Genomic DNA, 20,730 nt, shown 5'->3' with positions numbered 1-20,730 from the left:
CCTCATAAATATCAATAAGATCCCATCCGCCTACGTAATCAAATGAAAAGTTAACCACAACGTAACCCGTTTCATCTCCAAATCATAATAACGATTTGTATCATCAAAGAACAATCACAAAGGATCTCTAAAAGCATAATGAGACGGCAAGTACGGTACAATTTGCTTCATAAATATGTATGGGGCCTTCTTTCCTTTACTTATCAATTATGGGGCCGTGTCACACGAAGGGTTAAGTTTTGGGGGGCCGTTTCGGTTTTTTGCAATCTGTTTTAAGTAAGGATGGGAGAATTGTGCCGTGTTGTTAAATATCTGTATAGGGGACTTTTTTAAATAACAAGTGTTTTTTTTTCTTTTGATAATTTTATAGGTTGCTATGTCACTTACCTATGTCAGAGGTCAATATTTAAAGTTTGTTTTCTATCTTGCAGTATACATTTAATATGATTTGCATGTATTTGCATGATCCAAAAGCTTTCAATAATAATATTAAACTACTATTTGGGTAGAACAATACCACACACTAGAATTACAAATATCTTGATATTGTGTTGTTACAATGACTATCAGGCCCAGATTTAGAGACCTAAGCCCCTAAGCACTTGGTATGACTCTTGGAATTCCAGGGGGCCCCCTAAATTTATCGGGGCCCCCTTCTCCATATCAAACAAATGCCAGGTTGCCTGGGCCTTTAGGCCCGGGCCTTGTGGGCCGATACGGAAATCCGGCCCTGGTGACTATGTCAACTTCTTTTTGTGTTTCATAGTTTATTTAACATAAATATACAAAGGTACAGTGACATCCTTAATCCAAAGATTTTATGAAATTAAACTCCAAAATCCACCATCAAAGTCGTTATCCAAACCTTGTAATACTCGAACTTAAAAGCTAAACCCACATTATGTCGGCTCAACACACTGTCAACAGACCTAACCCTAAACTGCCGCCGGTTAAACCGGGGGAGCGTTTTACTGCCAAAAAATACCCGGCAATTTCTCTTTCAATGACAATATTCCCCTGGCGATGATAGTGGCGCTAGCGTCTATGCGAACACTTAAATTAGTAAGGAGATATTTTAGTTTCAATTTTTTCCGTTAGCATTAAAATTTTGTTGTTTTATTCTCCATGGCCCCAAGGTAGTTTCGATCGACTCGATTATATTTAGGGTTAAACGTCATTGATATTGCAAGCCGTTGGAGGGCTATTGAATTTTTTTCTCTAATTTGTACGGGCCTGTGGGGTTTGTGTTTATTTATGTTTAATTTGCCGATCGGGTGCGGCGTGAAATGTGTTTTGTTTGATACAGTTGTTACGATTTTTTGTTTACTGGTTACGGCCGCTCCTTTTTAACCCCTGACGTAAAAAATAAAGGTGTTATAACTTTGACCGCTACGTACGTCAGTCTGTGACACCGTAATTCTTGAACGGGTAAACTGATTTGGATGCGGCTATTTGAAAGCAAGTTTTCTAGCGCTGGTTCGTAGACATGTTTTATCAAAATCGATTCATGCGTTTCATTGCGTTGGGTTTTTTTTAATTAATAATTTATATGAACAAAAACAATGTTATTGACAAGAAACAATATTTCAATCATAAATTTATGAAACGATTAGCAAGTTTCAGATTTATTTTAAGATTATAATTTTTGTCGAAAGTTTTTTAACTAAGTACAGTCAAGGACAGTCCAGTGTAAAGTAAACCCTAATTGTTGAGTCATTTAGGGTTTACTTTACACTGGACATTTCATACCTATACATAGTATTGACAGCCAAAGTAGCTTGAACCCTAGATGGATCAACGATTAATGTCTGTGAAATAATTTTGCTAGCATGTGACACATACTGGTTTTCACATCATCTATGAGGAAATTATTATGTTTAAAAATATTATTTAAAAAAAATGCAGCAGAATAAAAAAAACATGTCCAAGAATAGAAAAGTGTATCTTGATGGAGTTCGTTTCAGTAAAAGATTTGATTAAATACTAGAATTAATTTATATATTTTTTGTTTAATGAGGGGGTTACTTTACAAATATTTCCAATCGGTTTAAACCGTAGGCATATTAGAGCTCACAGTTGTAGACGTTGGCAGTCGGCAGCCATTTTATGGGCCCCCTGGGAAACGGTACCCCGGCCCGGAATACCCTGGGGGCCCTTTCGTGTCTACGCTAAATTTGAGTCAACCGAGGTGAGGCGATGTAGGTACGAAGGAAAAAATGTACTTAAGTTTTTTTTTTTCACTTTCTTAGTAAAGTGTAGGTTGACATACATTAATACCTACACGTTTAGTAATCGTTGGACGTTTTAATAATTTGTCAGTTTTGTAAACTTTTGATCGTGTTGTGTTCCTGTCAGTGAGTAAAGTTGCCAGAGTTCAACGAGGGTGTGGAGTGTCAGGGTCGAGACGTGCATGTAACTCATCTGGAGTTGCAGGCATCCATAGGCTACGGAGACTGTCTACCATCAGGCGGGCCGTATGCTTGTTTGTCACTGACGTAAGATTAAAAAAAAATAGGTACCTTAGCTTAGTGTTCACTCCATACATAAAGTTGTATGGGAGGTAACTCAGGTAACGTATTAGGTACATATTCGGTATTAATAAGTGCATAAATAATTTTTCGTAACGTTTGCTTCACACTTATTATAAATTATTTTTTAGAGAATATATGTATGGACGGAGCACTCTAATGTACTTATTTCTCTATTGATTAACTAACGAACATCTTACATAAACAAACGAAAAAAATCTGTATTTTTGAACCAATCTTACCCAATATAATTACGATAACAGACCGTTTGGTACAACCGGAAGAAAAGATCCTTACCTACTTACACTACTTACTTACACTTCGAACTCCTCTGGTGTTAGCGGTATCCATGGGCGACGGTAATCGCTTGCCATCAGACGACTCGTCTGCTCGTTTGCCTCCTATATCTCTAAATAATTAGTCAATAGAGTCAGACCAGGCTAAGTTGGCAGCCATTTGAATAGCCCTGTCTATAGAAGTGTTAAGTAAACGGCATAATCTAATAGAAGTTCGACATTTAAAATAACACTTGTACTGTCTGGGATGCCAATATACCTAAGTATATTGGTCAGACTCCAACCTTTCTGCCCCGGCGAACATTACTACGACGCTTAAGGCACCGTGAGTTTAGATCCTTCTCTGAACGCAGTGCGCGGAGCACTGAGCGGACGGCCGTGCGCGCCCGGGATCGCGGATATCATTGTTATTGAATCGTTATTTTTACTTAGTAAAAATAAAATTACACGTATTTAGAAGCATTCATGTTTTATAGGTTTTTTCAAAAATTACAATATGTTCGTGATTTTTTTATATCGAGCGAAAGTTGTTTAATCAGGTTTCGAATCGATGAAGTTACAGAAAGGCATCAAGATTTTTAATATTTATTCCTATTTTTTGGCAGCCGAAGATATTATAATATAATCTAAAAAAGCGCAACGATTTTTCAAAAACTGCTGTCTGAACCCACTGCACTTTAACCTAGAGCAGTTGGATTAATTATGTTTCCTAAACAAGTTCCTTATTCACTAATTCTACCAAAATACGTCCACACACAAATGCCCTCAACGCGTCGTCAGTCAGCTTGCGTGTGCGCACATGCGGGCACAAACAACAACGCAAAAACAAAACGTCATATCCACCAACACACTTTCAACTGTTCTCGTCATTTTACTATAAAAAAGCTACAGTTTATCAGCCATCGGATTGGTAAAAAAGCCTGTTAACGTAAATTGCTAAAACATTTGATTCGTTAACGATTCTGGAGATTACTTTAAAATGCGGGTTTGGATTTTTTGTTTCGATTCATAATTTTAATTGATGGCGGTAGGTGTGAATCCTTGTAACATCTGTTATAGACCCAATAACAGTCAACGCTTACAAATTAAAACAAACTTGGTGATCTATGCTAATTTTGTGGTGGTCACATTTGGTAAATTACTTCTGCTTTTTGTTACATAAATCGCTAAATGTCTACTCATAAGCTAAGATTGGGGTGAGGGAAGAGACATTTGTATTACTCATACTCATAGTTTATTGATAATGTAAATTACAGGTATTATGGCTTATGGCTCCTCTACACGATGGCCCAGCGCTGGACCAGCGAGATCGTTATGCGATGGTTGAGAGCACGCACTATGGAATGGGCCACCATTGATGTGCGGACAAAAAACCGACACCGTGGCCATCCTATCGCCATCCCACCGTGCCATACGCCATGCAACACCACTACCCTCTCTACACGCTGGCCTATCTTAGAAGGCCAGTATGATTACCCATCGTGTAGAGGAGCCATTTCTGGAGCTGGGGTCCAGTCTTTTAGCCTATTGCTTAAATAAAATATAGAAAAAAATCTAATTTTAACCATTGCCAGCATAAGCTGTTAAGAATCACGCGTTTGACTCAAGGGGTATTTAATAAAACAACTGGTGAACTTAAAGTTTTTGCTGCGTTAGCTAACCGTCTGAACGTACGTCACAAAGAGCAGTGTGAAGACACCCTTACAAACTAAAATAAAATACTTAGATTCTCAGATGTTCAGACACTTTTTTTACGTAAAATGTTGCGCCGCACATACAACTTTGTAAGTGGGTAATATGTACTTCATTTTTGTTTAAAACTGACTGACAGTATTACTTAATGAATGACATCAGCGACTCAAAATATCATACTCTGATTACTTCATCAAGCGCCCTTAATAAGCAATCTGATGAATCGAAATAATTATACTTATTTTAAGTGTTAATAATGACATGCGGGCTCCCGTGTTCAATTAACAACTATAATTTAACACCTACTCAAACACATTAAGGAGCACTTTAAATATGTACAGATAAGGGTGGTTTTGCAATGAGAAGTGGAGGCAAGCCGCGTACTGTGGACGGCAAAAGTAAAGTTGTTTAAGCAATATGTTTGCGTTATATCAACGTGCATTCACCCTTTTGTCTTTCTAAATGAATGGTTTAATTCGGATGACAGTGATGCTTGCGATAAAAGAGTTTAGAATCAAATAAATAAACTACCTACTAGTCTTTAAATACACATTATTTTAGTTTGTGGCGTTGAAGTGGAATCACATTGCGTTTCAGATCAACGAAACCTCTTTCATATTCCTGAAAATTAATAAATCAACACTGAAACGGACAATGCGTAGTACTTACTTTTGAAAATATCTGTAGGCAAGGTCTTGTTGATTTTTATATAGTGTTATCTAGATTTTCTTGGCTTAATTAAACAGATATGGCTATTACTCTAGTTTGTTCAGAGTACACCAGTACCTAAAAATATTCATTATCTTAGACTGTAATCAGAATATGTTTACCATGTAGTGAAGGTTGAACTTTGGTAGTTTCACCAAAGTTCAACCTTCAGTGCATGGGAAACATTTGATTACTATTATTGAAATAGGAAATCCTTTTAAAAACGGACATTGTTTAGCTTTAGCATCTTACAACTCGTAGCTTATTTAGTTGGTTGCGTTGGGGAGTAAAATAATAAGATTTTAAATCTACAAAAAATACACAAGAAATCTCCACAATCCCTTTAAACTCCAATCTTCGAAATTCAAACCACAACATCCGTCCTCCGGTCAAACAGTCAAAGGCGGCCGCCGAGAAAGTTGACTCAACTCCGCTCCAGATCAACTAATTACTTGTTATTCTCGCTGATTAAAGCTCAGCTTGGGTCTAATGAGTGACTCACACGACTATCGGTCGGTTACATTTATAGGATGCGAACGGTATGCGATCGCTGCACGAGTTTTGGCGTCGATGAACGATTTAGTTAATAGTTCAAAAATATGAGTCATGTTTTAAAATATGAGTTTCAATTTTGTAGTTCGGGAAATAGTGCTTGTAGTTGTTAAGGCAAGTGTGGAGCTGGATTGTCCAATGCCCTTTTAATATAATTATATTGTACGAGACAGGTTTACCCACGTCAAAATATAATTTGTTATTCAATGCCAAGCAAAAATAATCGTAAAATAACTTACTAGCGAATAATTCAAAGGTAGTCTAAAGACTTTCTTGCAAGAGGAGGTCTCTCCTCATAAAAAATCTCTCTCATATGTTCATTTCTCTTCTAAATAATAATGTTGCCTAACTATTACATACACAATTGTATATTGAGGTATGTAATGTTATAAGCATATTAATACAATACAAATACTCTTTATTGCACACCTCAATACAGAAACAGTACAAATAATACAAAACATAAATAAGAGGTAAACAACAGGCGGTCTTATATCTAAAAAGCGATCTCTTCCAGACAACCTTTAGGTAGGTAGCGGAATTAAATTTTTTTTTATGTCAGTATTAATTATATTCATTAAGAAGAATGTTTGTGGTTTTGTCATATTTTATTACGGAAATACAATTTATTTCTAAGCATTTTACAAATTACAGAAAATTAATATTTAAAACTTACGACCTAAACTAAACAAAACTAACATGATAAAAACCTAAATTAGGTAAAATAAAAAAAACGCTACCCCTAAACTAAAACAAACTACTTTTTTATATTACATTATTTAACAAATAAGTTGAACAAACTAGACAGTTAACTGCCCTAAAACTTTTATATAATTTGACAATCACCGATGAGTCATTTCATTAATCCTTTTAATTAACTTAATACCCCTCCAATGAAGTACGAAACATTAAAACCGAAGTCGTCAGCTATAAACAGCCGCCGTAATCTGGCGTAGAAGTTCTCACAGAGACCCAGTCATCTTTCTCAATCAACAAACCATCAGGGGTTTACGATTTTTATTGTTTTCGATCCAATTGCGACAAAACCACAAAGTTACTTTTTGCCGTCGATCGAATTTCGAACCATATACGCATTCTTCACACTCCCGTTGTTTAAGTTACATTGTCAACTGACTTAACTAAGTTGGTTGTCTGATACGGGCGTTGACGGCCGTTTTTTTTTAATTTCCAGCCTAAAAACGATTGGATAATTAATTTTACGTCCTCTTTATTAAACTTAACTTCTTAAATCCACGGGAAACGACGTTTGTGTGAGTTTAACTCGGTTTTATTTTTAGTGGCGTTTTTTTATTGCGGATTGATTGAGCTTTGTGGCCGTGTAAGTGTTGCTCGTAAAATATTAGTTGGTTCAATCGATTAAAATGTGCATGAGTCGTTTATAGACACTTTTTTCTCATTTAGGTACTATATTTAAAAAAATGATCTCCTATAATAAATACTTAGGTATAGATCGGGATTTGGTGTATCGAAACAAAGAGTCTTGCTAGTATAATTTGATTTAGGTACAGACCTATTAACTGAAATAGATGTCATATATTAAAGAAAAAGTCACGAAGCCCTCCAATGACTTTTAGGTACTTATTTATTAGCTACAACCGTAGATATAAAAATATGGTCACTTAGCTGATACCAAGGGATAACTCAAGGTTTCAGTTCTATTCTTGCTAAGTTCCTTTTTTTAAATACGACATCGACATTATCCATGACTCGAAAAAGCCATCATTAAGAATATAAATACCTAGGGATCTTACAGTAGGTAGGCAAGGGGTTAAAATAATTGGGCTGATAGCAACTAAAATTCACCGAAATCAAAACTTAACCCAGACCAATATTTTCATAATTAATAGTGATTTTAAAACGTTGCACCAACTGCGCCTAAAAAAGGGTAATTATAAGCTCACGTCACTCGACACAAAGTCATTCATTAGCAATCTCTAATGGGAATTCGAACGAACAACATTGTTTAAAAAGTGGTAGAATGTGACAGTGACAGGCCCTGGGGAGCTGAGGACTGCTTTGACAACGTTGCGTTTGCTTTGCGCCGCGTTACAGTTAAAAAACTAGGTGTGTTAGTACACTTTATATTAATTGAATTTTTAATTTATTATTTATAAATAGCAAAGTTTAATAGTTTTGTAGTCGGAAAGTTGGACTTTCTCAAAAAAAATGCTTAATAAACTTGACGCTTTTGAGATGTGGATATACAGATGCATGCTTAAGATATCTTGGCGAGACAAAGTCACTAATCAAGCAGTACTAAAAAGAATGAAAAAGAAACAAGAATTAGTACCTACAATAATGAAAAGAAAAACCGCTTACTTTAGGCATGTATACAGACATAGCAAATATAATATTATTAAAGGGATAACAGAGGAAAAAATCAAAAGGAAAAGAGGCAGAAGGAAAAGAAAAACTACATGGATGGATAACCTTAGGAGTTGGACGGGAATGGACGTTGCCACGCTGGGCAGAAAGACTGCAAATAGAGAAGAGTTCCGGACTGTGGTAGCCGACATCCGTAGAGGATATGGTACCTAAAGAAGAAGAATAGTTTTGTTATGATTGAGCTACTTTGAAATATTAACCTTTCTTTACGACGTCATAAATTAAGAGATTAAGAGAGAGAGCGACAAAGAAGTAGTGCGCAGAGGTCAAACGACAAAAGCCACGGTAAAAAGATTTGAGATGATATGGAAGAACCGCGGAATACGCTTGAAAATTAAAATTACCCTAATGCGGACCCTAATCTTCTCCATCTTTCTATATGCGTCAGAAACATGGACCCTGAATGCAAGAACCAAAGAAAGGATTGATGCGTTCGAAATGTTATGCTGGCGGAAAATGCTGGGTATCAAGTGGCCAGCTACACTTTTCAGTGCTCCGTTCAATGGCCAATATTTCTGCCTTATACATAAAGCCTAGTTTAATCCCATTGTATCAAACTAACGGTTTGGTTCTGTCTAAACTTCGCTTAACCTTCGCTAGTTTAGTTTCAACTAAGATGTTATAATAATAAAATAATTTAATATTGAAATTTTACCAAATATAAAACACAAATAAACGATGAACTGGCCATAAGCGATTTGTGTTTTCATTTCCAAATCTTCGCTAGTTTGAACATTTTGAAAATGATGAATAATCATAACAGCTAATATCGCCATTTGTCTGTGATTACGAATCAACATTTTTTTCTAAGTTGTTTACAAATTGTATTCATTTAAACCAGTACAGGATAATCATTAATTTAAAATAATTACATTACTTATGCAATCACGGCACGTCACTTGAGCTTAATCCGACTGATGTCACGTCAAGCGTCACTGTTCGCGTGCCGTTAACAGAATTAAACATAATTATAGTAATCTTAATTAAAATATTGATGAGTACCTAATTTTAATGTTTCCTTATTTTGCAGTTGAACAACTGAAATTGCGTTGTTAATAAGATAAATTTAAAATAATTGTACACATATAATTGGTTACGTAAAGTTGAAATTTTCTGACCTGATTTTATCTGCTAAAATCTTAATCTGTTAACGCATTCACTGCCAGGGGGCGTGGCTTAGGAACAAAGGTGGCAGTGAATGCGTTAAATAATAGTAAATTGTTAACCAATGGTACCTTTCACCCTAGTTAAACACTGTACTTTTCATTTTGAATACGAGGAAAGTAAAATACCATGTGCATTTAAAAAAAAAACACGACTGCCTTAGTATAAACTTTAGTAGTATTTCTTGAGGGTCATGTCAATTAACAAATTTAGGTAAAAAAATCGTTATTTATGGAATGGTGAGTTAAGTATCAGAATGGACATTGTACAACAAATCCATTTAAAACCAAAATTTTAATTGCTTACCTATGAAAAATAAGAAAAAACGTACGTAGAAAATACATTGCTCTAGAGCAGAAGTGTATTATTTTCTGCACACTTTTTAGAACGACAACAACCCACCCAATATGAGAAATGAAAAGGCATTGTTTCTTATATGCAGTGCGGCTAGCTTCCGAATCCCGAATTCTACTTAGATATATGGTTCAAATTCATGTGATAGTGTGAATATAGTCATAGTCAATAGTAGCAAAAAGCCGGGACGACGTCAAAAAGATGAAGTTCCAAGAACTTATTTGTACAAGTCGGGAACCTTGGGTGAGAAAATCTTATGCCTAACATTCCTTACAGCTAGGCCCATAACGCTCATCAGCAAAAGCGGGTATCAAAATTTTGGACCCGGGTATGTCCTTAAACTACGTCCAAGAGAGAGGTATGGGCACTGTGAATCATATCATCTCGTTTTGTGTAGTAGGGCACAACACAGCGGATGTCATTCCAGATCTAGAGCAGAGCCCAACTGGAGAAGTACCTCCACCTTACAGAAAACCGCAGCCAAATAACACTAGACCCTACTCAGTGTTGTGTTCCTGCCCGTGAGTAAGGTTACCAGAGCTCAACGAGGGTACGGAGTGTTAGGGTCGACAACGCGCATTTAACACCTCTAGAGTTGCAGGCGTCCATAGGCTACGGTGACTGCTTACAATCAGGAGGGTCGTAGGCTTGTTTGACACCAACGTAGTAGGTATATAAAAAAGCAGATAATAGGACAACTGTCACTAAATCATAAAAAACTAGTTTTTTCACTCATTAAATTTCTAAAATCCACACAACTACCCTTTCCTTTTAACCAGTGCGTGTCACTGTGGCCATATTAAAAGTTCACGTCGGGGTAAATACCCCGACGAGCAAACACGGGGTAAATTACCCTTATTTTTACAATATTTTGATATATTGTCGGTAATAACAGGCGGAGCGGTGGCCAGTGACGTTTTACAGTTGGAAATCGTGGACAAATGTGTTTGCTTAGTGTGAGGAGTTGTCGTGGGTGGGTGCGGTGGTACGATTAGTTCGTGAGTGAGATTGTGTCGAGAAGAAAGTGAGTTTTCTATGTACGTTATATGACCCACTGTATTAGTGTTTTTACATCTTTGTTGTTATTTTTGTAAATGGCGAATAAGTAGACAGAAGATGATTCCAAAGTTTCATAGCTCGAATTAAGTTTCAGAAGTATTGTTTATGATGTTGATTCTTATGTTTGACGACCGGTTTGGCCTAGTGGGTAGTGACCCTGCCTACGAAGCTGATGGTCCCGGGTTCAAATCCTGGTAAGGGCATGTATTCGTGTGATGAGCATGGATATTTGTTCCTGAGTCATGGGTGTTTTCTATGTATTTAAGTATTTATAAATATTTATATATTATATATATCGTTGTCTAAGTACCCTCAACACAAGCCTTATTGAGCTTACTGTGGGACTTAGTCAATTTGTGTAATAATGTCCTATAATATTTATTATTTATTTATTTATTTATTTATGTTATCTCTAGAAACAGTCAACACTTATTGTTACTTATCAAATTTATTTAAGATGTATACTTTTCCTCTTCGCTCTTTGCATATTAGCGGCGTCGTTCTGGCAAGTACCTACGTCTGGAACACGTTTGCTTTTTAAATATTACTATGTATATTATGTCAATTATACACATATCAACCCAGTCCGTTATTTTTTTCTCGCTCTACAAGGCCGTCACTACACGCATTCAAGTATTCGATTTCTACATGGATTCACGTTATTAATTATCATCAAAGTAAATTGGAAACAAATGATTTCTATCAAATATTTTTTTTCTGTTTTTTAAGTAGTCATTACTATATATGAATTATAAAGTGACTTATTCTGTATTATATGACATCTATGAAAGCTTGAAGGTCGTAGTGGTCCGGAAATACCGCGGGCGATAGCTCATTCCACAGTTCAGCTGTGCCAGGCAACGCACAGCTAAGGACTGCCAACCATTTAAGTGGTGAAGATTGAAATGTTGTTGTGTAAAAACAACGCGGCAGCAATTCTCACCTCAAATCCGACCACGCCCGCCAATTTCTTGAATTCCTATAGTACCGCCGCACCTATTTGAGTTTAGATTTTTTAATGAACGCTGTACAACAGCCATTGTTTCGGTGTTTTAAATAATGGAATAAATTACTGTTTGGTTTCCAGCACACGCCCGTTTTATGGCGTTCTCGAATTATTGCCCGTGTGTTTGTGCTCGTCAATTGCGTGGCTCATATTAAAATCAAACTCATTAAGACTAGGTATGGACTGAATACAGGGTTTTATCTTTTTTTAGGGTCGTACCAGAAAGGTAGAAAGGACCCCATATGGTACTCTGTCCATATGTGTGTCTGTCTGTCACATGGCTTAATATCTCAAGAACTAGGTACTAACGCTATTTAAGATTTATAAACAAGGGTATCCCATCCGCATTTAAAGAGATTTTTTTTCTTTTTATTTACTATGGAACCTGTTCAATATGATAAGTCAATTGGGTATAATAGAAAATAAAATAATAGTACATTACGATACAAGTGCAAAAAATAGGAAATTACCTATTCGCACATATATCGTACAGCGTTTTACAGTACAAATCACCCTTTAAATCTTCGACATAGTCAGGTAATGTGCTAATTATCGCACTAGTGCGCTAAAGTAACACTATATGTTTTGTAATAGTACATTACGATACAAGTGCGAAAAATGGCGATAAATTAAAACACGACCGAAGGGAGTGTTTTAAATCGACACGAGTTGCGAATTACCTATTCGCACATGTATCGTACAACGTTTTACAGTACATATGGCCTTTTAAATGTTCGACACAGTAACGTAATATGCTAATTTTCGCACTAGTGCGGTAAAGTAGCACCATATGTACTGTAAAATAATAAATAATATGGAACAACAATACACAAATAAACCAAGTAAGCTCAATAAGGCTTGTGTTACGGGTACTAGATGGTGATATGTATTATATATACTAGATATAGATAAATACTTAAATACAAAGAAAACATCGATTACTCAGAAACAAATATCTGTGATGAAATGAACACATATAAATACCCTTACCGGGATTTGAACCCGGTACCTCCTGTGACCGGCTATTTTATGCACTGCCTAAAAAACAAAAAGAGAAAGCCTACCGTTGAAATCGAAATTCTACTAAAAAAACAAATTAAGTGCAAGAACAGAAGAGATCAAGGCCATTTTTTACCTAAAACCCAGGGATCGGAAACCGGTATATTTTGTATGGGAACGAAAACGGTATTTTTTCGTTCTTTGTTAATTATTTCATTCCTAATCGGGCAATCTAATAATACGAAGTCGTTATCTAAAAACACAACTGAGTCCTACATTTTGAGTATAAAATAAACCGAAATATATTGGTTATTTCGATGTCTTTTTCAAAAAACCGGTTCCGATCCCTGCTAAAACCTGCTAAAAATACAAATATATATATGAAATTATACCGGATGGCCAAAAATGCGTTGAAAAAAAAAATACTGCGGCAAGTAAAATTGATAATTTTAACAAACATTTGCGTTTGAGTATCGAAGTTAATGGAGAATATTTTGAAGAAGATATATTTTACTTAAATTTCATCATTGTAGTTTCAATCCGAAGGTCGCGGGTTCAAACCCGGGCTCGTACCAATAACTTTTTCGGAACTTATGTAAGAAATATCATTGGATTTACCACCTTTTCGGTGAAGGAAAACATCGTGAGGAAACCAGACTAATCCCAAAAAGGCCTAGTTTAACCTCTGCGTTGGAAGGTCAGATGGCATTTACTTTCGCAAAAACTAGTACCTACGCCAATTCTTGGCATTAGTTCCCAAGCGCACCCCAGGCTCCCATGAGCAGTAACAATAAGCCAGGAGAAACGGTAGAAAGAAGATTGTATTTTTAATTTTTGATATCACTTTGCAAAAGATTTACACATACACACAATTATTTTTTCTCAAACATTTTTTGGACTATTCTGCAATTTGCACACAGTTTTATAATCATTGTCACTAAACTTACAAAAGGCATTTAAAGTAACAACATGAATTAACAAGATAAACAGATATCCATAAAAATCATAAACACAAGTAAACGCACCCTAACAAGCCTAAATGCGTTATAAAATACCTAATCATTGCCTACCGTGCTATTTGTATCACTACTTAATAACACGTTGCCTATGTCAACTTCTGATGGCTCCCGTTATTTGACACTGCCAAATAATATGTACCATCTATATTTAATAAAACGATCCTTAATCCAACGGTTTACAATTCTAAATCGTTTGATTTTGAATTTCGAAACTGCATAGCAACTTGTTAATTTACAAACTTAACTTTACCATTTCCAAATTGTTATAACACTTCTATTCTATTATCGTTAAGTGCGAGATTAGTTTGGCAATTGGTTTTTCAAGTGATTAAGATAGAAGGTTAAATGAACGTGCTACTAATGACGTCATAGCACCCCCAAGGCACTCCAAGTATTAAAATGATAAACGTACTATCGGGTATGGAAATCTCTCAATTTATTATACGACAGGTCATTATTCTATTAGGTAAACAAAATTCAGGGGTTAATAGAGCCATTGGGTTATTAGGATAATAAAAGGGGGTTATAATGGTTGATGATGTTATTATGTGTATGTGATTAGAATGTCATTTTAAACAAAATAGTGGACGATAATGTTTGGGTACGAGTATTATTGAAACATTGTTATAATTACCAAAGATAGCCAAGGAAATATAGTCAGTGACATTAAAAACCTGTTAACTTACAAGGAAGGGTACCCAACTGTCCGACTCCGATTTCATTCATTTTGATATATGTTATAGAGTAGTCTAAAATAACGGACACGTATTTTTTTTAGCTGCCCAAACTCAACTTGTTAGGAGAAAATGGCCTTCAAAGTACTAAAAAGTTATTAAATCTTCTAACTCCTATAGAAAGTGATGCTCAAGCAACTTGCTAGTTAATGGCTGGTTTGAGTATAGAAGAAATAGAAATATTTATTTGCTTAAACATGGTAATTGCATACAGATGTCAAAAGTAAATTAATTTAGTATCACATGTTTAGCCAAAAAATATGGCATGCAAACTTAAAGCTAGAGAAAAAAAAATAAACCCTTCATTACAATGTCAAAACTAAATAATACCAAATCATTAACATGACATGTAAGTCGCGTAGTTAAATATTACGAACATTATAAATTTATATACGAACATTACAGAAAAGAGTTTAACTATGAATTTAATGTCACTTTACTTGATTCAGAATTATATAATACATCTAGTTAACAGAATAATCCAGAAACTCGTTTAAGAGCAATTCCTAGCTGAGCAACTTTTCAAATCTCGAATTTTTGAAGCTATGTTTCTGTCGCGCTGCGGTGGGCGGGAGCCGGAGCTATCTAAGTGTGAGTGCGCGCACACAGACGCGAGACTCGTGCGCTCGCTCATTGCGCGCCGTTCCGTCGACATCGCCCGCGAGCCAGACGGAATTTATTCTGCGCTGCCCGACGCAAGTTGTTTTTGTTGTTACCACGTAATATTGTTTTTCATTTTTATATTATACTGTATCTATTACACCCTAATACCAAACACCCTATCACCTGTACTAAATGTATTTTACACCTATGATGACGAAATAATAAATGATTGATTGATTTATTGATATTAATTACCATATAGGTAAAAACTGCAAAAAAGAATGATGTCTCAGCTTCGGTTGTCGTCGTACAGTCAAGTGCAAAAATATGTATCGAAAGAATCGTCTCATAAATATGGTACTACGCTCTTATTACACTGGAATAAGATGCTATGGGACATATTTTTGAGTAAGATGTGTACACCCATATTTTTACACTTGACTGTACCTATCCGTATCAGTAAGTTGGGAGTGATCATGGTGTGTTGTGAAATTTTGTAAGTAGGTATAAATATACCTATGTTTAAACTACAATCTATTTAACTTGTAGTACGATGGGGCTAAACTTGGGCCGCCTTATTGAAGAACGTATCGTAATGACAATCTGGGTAAAGTATGTTGGGATAATGCCGGGCAATTTTGGGACCAATTGAGAGAACTCGTGAAAAAATGTTTTTTCGAGATCTCAACACGTGACAGATTCTTGCGTAGCGAATCGTTAAATAATAACCGTAGATTCGGCCTGAATTTTGGTAATCTTCAATATAGAACGGTTTTAGTTTTGTACCTGTGTAAAGATGAGACATACTTTTTTTAGGGTAACGAGTGTTTTGCCATCAAGGGAGAACATTGGATGGTGAAAAAAAGTTGCTTCTAATGGAAAGAGAATAAGGTATCACAAAGAAATAGGTCCGGTGTCTACCCTTTTGTATCCGATCTTAACCCGGATACAAAAATTGGTAAAATTGTGGCTCTCAAACTTTGATACCTATGTCATAAGGCAATTTGATAAGTAAACAATGTGCTAAGAAACCTCTTATTGTAAGGTTTACCCGAAGTAATAAAAAAAAAACCCACTAAAATAATAGATACGTTGCGTAGTTTTGACAATTTAAGATTTCATGAACTGTACAGGTTTAGGGAAAGTGTAAATGTATTGTTTATTGAATGGAATGTACTGGAAGATATTAAGTACTTAAGTAGGAGGGACAAAATTCAAAATAAAAAATAATCGTGCCCAGTCATTTTTAATGAAGGTCGCCAAAAAAATAAGAATCAAACTTAGAAATCAAAAAGACTAAGTAGTTCTTTAAAAAGGTCAAGGTCACTGAGAGCCCATCTTGAAGTATGGAAAATAATTAAAATTGCCATTTTGTTGGTTTAATTTTGCAATTATGTATATATATATATATATATATATATATATATATATATATATATATATATATATAGTTTATATACAATCATTTTTTTTTATAAAATGTAAGGATCGTATGTAAAGAGTAAAGTAAATATATAGGAAAAGAGAGCCCTCTTGAAGCATTTTAAGGAAACTAATTTCGAAGCCCTATCTCTATTTTGTATCCGAAACTAGCAATGTATGTATGCGTGCACATCTACATATGCATCCGTATGTGTAGGTACTTTATTGCGAAAAATTGCTCATTTGCTATCTAATTTACTCGATTTTGTTATTTTCAACATGTATCATCATCCCTATATAATATAAATACTCTTTATTGCACACCTCAATAAAAGAAAACAATACAAAAGAAAACATACACATAAGCACAGGTAAACAACATGCGGTCTTATCGCTAAAAGGCAACCTTTGGGTTGCGGAAATTAAAAAAATTACATTGTCAGTAACCGTCGCGCTGGTAGTGGTACTGGATAAAAATAATGGTCCGAAAGTGTGATCAAGAAAACAATAAATGTGATAATTAAGGTCAGTAGGTAAATTGAAGAAAATTTAAAGTTTGATAATCACTGCTGTTTTTTAAATAGGTAAAGATCTGATTGTTTCTGGTCCGATCTTTACCTGGAAGGGTCAAGATCGGATATCGGTCTACAGCAGTGCTAGGTCTGTTAACACAATTACAAAAACAAACACAGTTTCATCACAATACGCAAAATAAATTACAGAGCGAAGATCGGATAGAAGGAAGAATTCGCGAAATTTACGCTCTCTGTGATTGCACATAGCACAAGCCCGACTCCCTGAGCGACGCGGGGACACTGACAGTCGAGGCGCAATGAAATGGCGTCTTACACAATGTTGCCAACATTAAAAAATAAAGCCAAATTAGGGGGAAATGAATGTCCTACGTTCTTCACCCGCATCCGGTATTTACCCAACATACCTTATCGTTGAATCGCCGCATTTCAAAATGGCCCTTATTTTGATATCGGCTAGCCGTAATGTAATACGGCGGATTATACAATGCGACTGCGATACTTATATATAAATCCCCTCGTCAATGTAATTTCATTAAATTTGCTATCTAGTGGCAAACATCAAAGTAGTTATCTTTTACTTGTGACGCACAAGTGTGAGCAATGTAAAATACTATATTTCTAAAAAAAATTGCCTACTACGTAATAAAAGAAAATGTGATTATTAAATTATAATACGAAAGGTGGTCAAATCGCAAAATGCTGTCGTTTTATTTAAAATAATGAAATAATTAGACCAGTTCCGAAAGTACCGAGAAATCCCGGTTCTTTAAAACAGTACCGGTTCTGCAATCCCTAATAAGGATGTTATGCCCATCACTATTCCTTCTGTGTACGTATATTTAGAAACTGTCTCCGCCTCCAATTCGTGCGATAAGGACAACTGCAGCTCGGACCGAAATTCACTCGCAAAAAACTCAAAAATCGAGGTTTCGCTCTCGACTGTTTCCTCCTCCAAAACGCAACTAATCATTATGAAATTTTGGAAATTGCAAGAGGAAGAAATAATCTATGCCGCTATGTTTTGATTTTTTGGATATTTTTTGTCATATTTGTATACTGTGCCTTTTTTTACAGTCAATTCAATTTAGCCGTTTTTGCGATTTTCGAGGCGCTGTATCTTTCGTCAAAATAAAATAATCCAAAAAAGCAAAACATAGCGGCACAGATATTGATGATATTGATCTTATTTGAAAAAATCACTGCTCTAGGTTAAAAATCCAGGGAGGAATCAGTCGAGAGCGTTTGTATGGAAAAATCGCAACTAGGAATTCCTCTTAAGGAATAAAAGCATTTATCCTTTAACCATTTGTGTAATCCGGTAGTAAATAATTTGTCAGGTAATTGTCTTATCTCATATGGCAACTTATTATACACAAGAATACTCATTATATAGCAGTTTTTCTTAAACAAAGAGGTCTTACATAGTGGTATCTGCAGCTTAAATTCATCCCTTGCTCTTAATTTACTATTAGTAGACGTTATTTTGAAATACAGTGGAAGTTTGCGTACAAGGCATCCTAATTCTAGTATATATATATCATATAAGGTTAGCAGTCTAAGTCTCCTAAACAAAGGCCGGCAAGAGTCTCTCGGCTTAGCTCCGCAGACCGCTCTAACACACTTTTTTTGGACTATGAATGCTTTGTTTACATCTGTGCAATTGCCCCATATTGATATACCATATCTTAAAACTGATGCAACATAGCCATTGTAAGCAAGCAATGATGCTTTTTCTCCAGCTACAGCTCTAAGCTGTTTCAAAGCATAAACAAATCGGAGTCGGACAGTTGGGTACCCTTCCTTGTTAGTATTTACCAAACGTATATTAAATCGATGTTACCAAAGAATAAGTAAACATTATTTTATATTCATAAAACATTTAATGGCAGAGTTTGAGATTTAAGTAGGTAGGGTCAATGAGGAAACAGTGGTTCGGCAGAAAAAAATCCGGGTACAGTCACTCAACCTAATTTCAACACGAGACAGGCGATATTTGGGCGACTGAGCCACTGTTCCAGCTGAGCCACTGTTTCTGCCTTGGTCCTATTTATATATTTATGGCTTAGACTGCATATTCTTCACGCAAATAAATTAAATTCGTAAGTTAACATATTTTTTTACATGTTCGTTTTTGTTGTAAAATTCCCATGTGTAACATAAAAAATAATGAATAACTGCTTTTATAGTTACCTGAACAGTCGCCATGAGATACATCGGAGCGGCCAAGGCGCTCACAAATATCTGAACACGCCTCTATTGTGACGGCGTTAGAGTGCGTGTTCAGATATTTTAAGCACCCCGGCTGCTCCCATATATCTGATGGCGACTGAACAAAGAATTTATTAGGTAGTTATTGCAAAAGTAGATAGTTAAATCATTTTGCAACAAATTAATTAGGTACTAACTATGCATTGAAAAAAAATAGAAAAGTAGTGTTTTACATATTATATTATAAATCTTAGGTATAATAGATAATAAAATTTTACTCCATCTCACAAAACGATACCTAATGAGTAGCTCTGTTTTAAATTAAAACCATGTTTACGATAATATCAGTGAAACACGGGTAATTAGAACCTAGTTTAAAAATTGGCCAACACCGTATTTTTGCTCGCACAATGTAGCGTAAAAACATAATGCATTTAAATTCAGACGGAACCGCTCATTCAGGTGACTACAATCACATCACTCAACTCGCGCGTTCATTTCGCACCAACTGTCCTGTCCGTACATGTATTAGCGTGAGCGAGACACATTTGAATCGGTATCTTAATAACGTACGTTTCTGTAAATATGGAGATTTGTATGTATGAACGTGTTTTGCTCAATCACGCAAAAACCCCGGAATGAATCTTTGGCAGTCAAATGCTGGAACAAAACATTTTAGCATACAAGAGTACGCAAAGAAGAATTTCGAGGCAAAAGATTGCCTCGTTTTTTTTCCATAAGGCATTGACATAAATTATCGTATTATATACTTAAGAGTTTAACGCCATAAGAAAATAAATTGGAAGTTGGGAAGGAAATGCCAAATGGGAATTGAAAGTTAGGAAAGCGAAGGCAGAGGCTATGTGCACACTGTACGTAGCTTAATGGCTTTGTTTAATACAATTTAACTAAGGTGCTTAGCTATTTTTCTATTTCCTCTTCAATTAAGTAGAGGTACAAGGATGACAGAACAAATAAAAACATTTAAAGCGCTTCAATCGAAACATTGTTACAAAATGCCAACAACGATGCATGCAACATAAAAATGCATAAAAAATGCAATGCGGGTCTAGTACAACGACGCCTTCAGGGTGCTGTTACGGCTGCCGCGATACCTAAGCGCATCCGGGATGTTTGCGGACGCAAACGTTGAAGGTTTCCACGCCACGCTCCGCTAGCGTTACGCCGCGATGGTTAGCAGGGTGCGTGACAGCCGCCACAGCCTTCTGTCCGTCATGGCTAACAAAATAGTGGCCTTCTGAAGACCAGTGCTTCAGAAGGCCACTATTATGCACGTTAGCCTTAATGATAAATTTAATTTAATTTAACTTAATTTATTTATTTTAATTTAATATGATTTATTTATCGATTTTTAATTTTTTTTTAAATGCAAATAGTTGTAATTTAATTTATTCATTTTATTATTTTAGTTTTAATTTTAACT

Source organism: Cydia pomonella, chromosome 5 (genome assembly GCF_033807575.1).
Source record: "Cydia pomonella isolate Wapato2018A chromosome 5, ilCydPomo1, whole genome shotgun sequence".
NCBI lineage: Eukaryota > Metazoa > Arthropoda > Insecta > Lepidoptera > Tortricidae > Cydia > Cydia pomonella.
The sequence above is the reverse complement of the archived record's forward strand: the minus strand, read 5'-3'. Positions refer to the sequence as shown.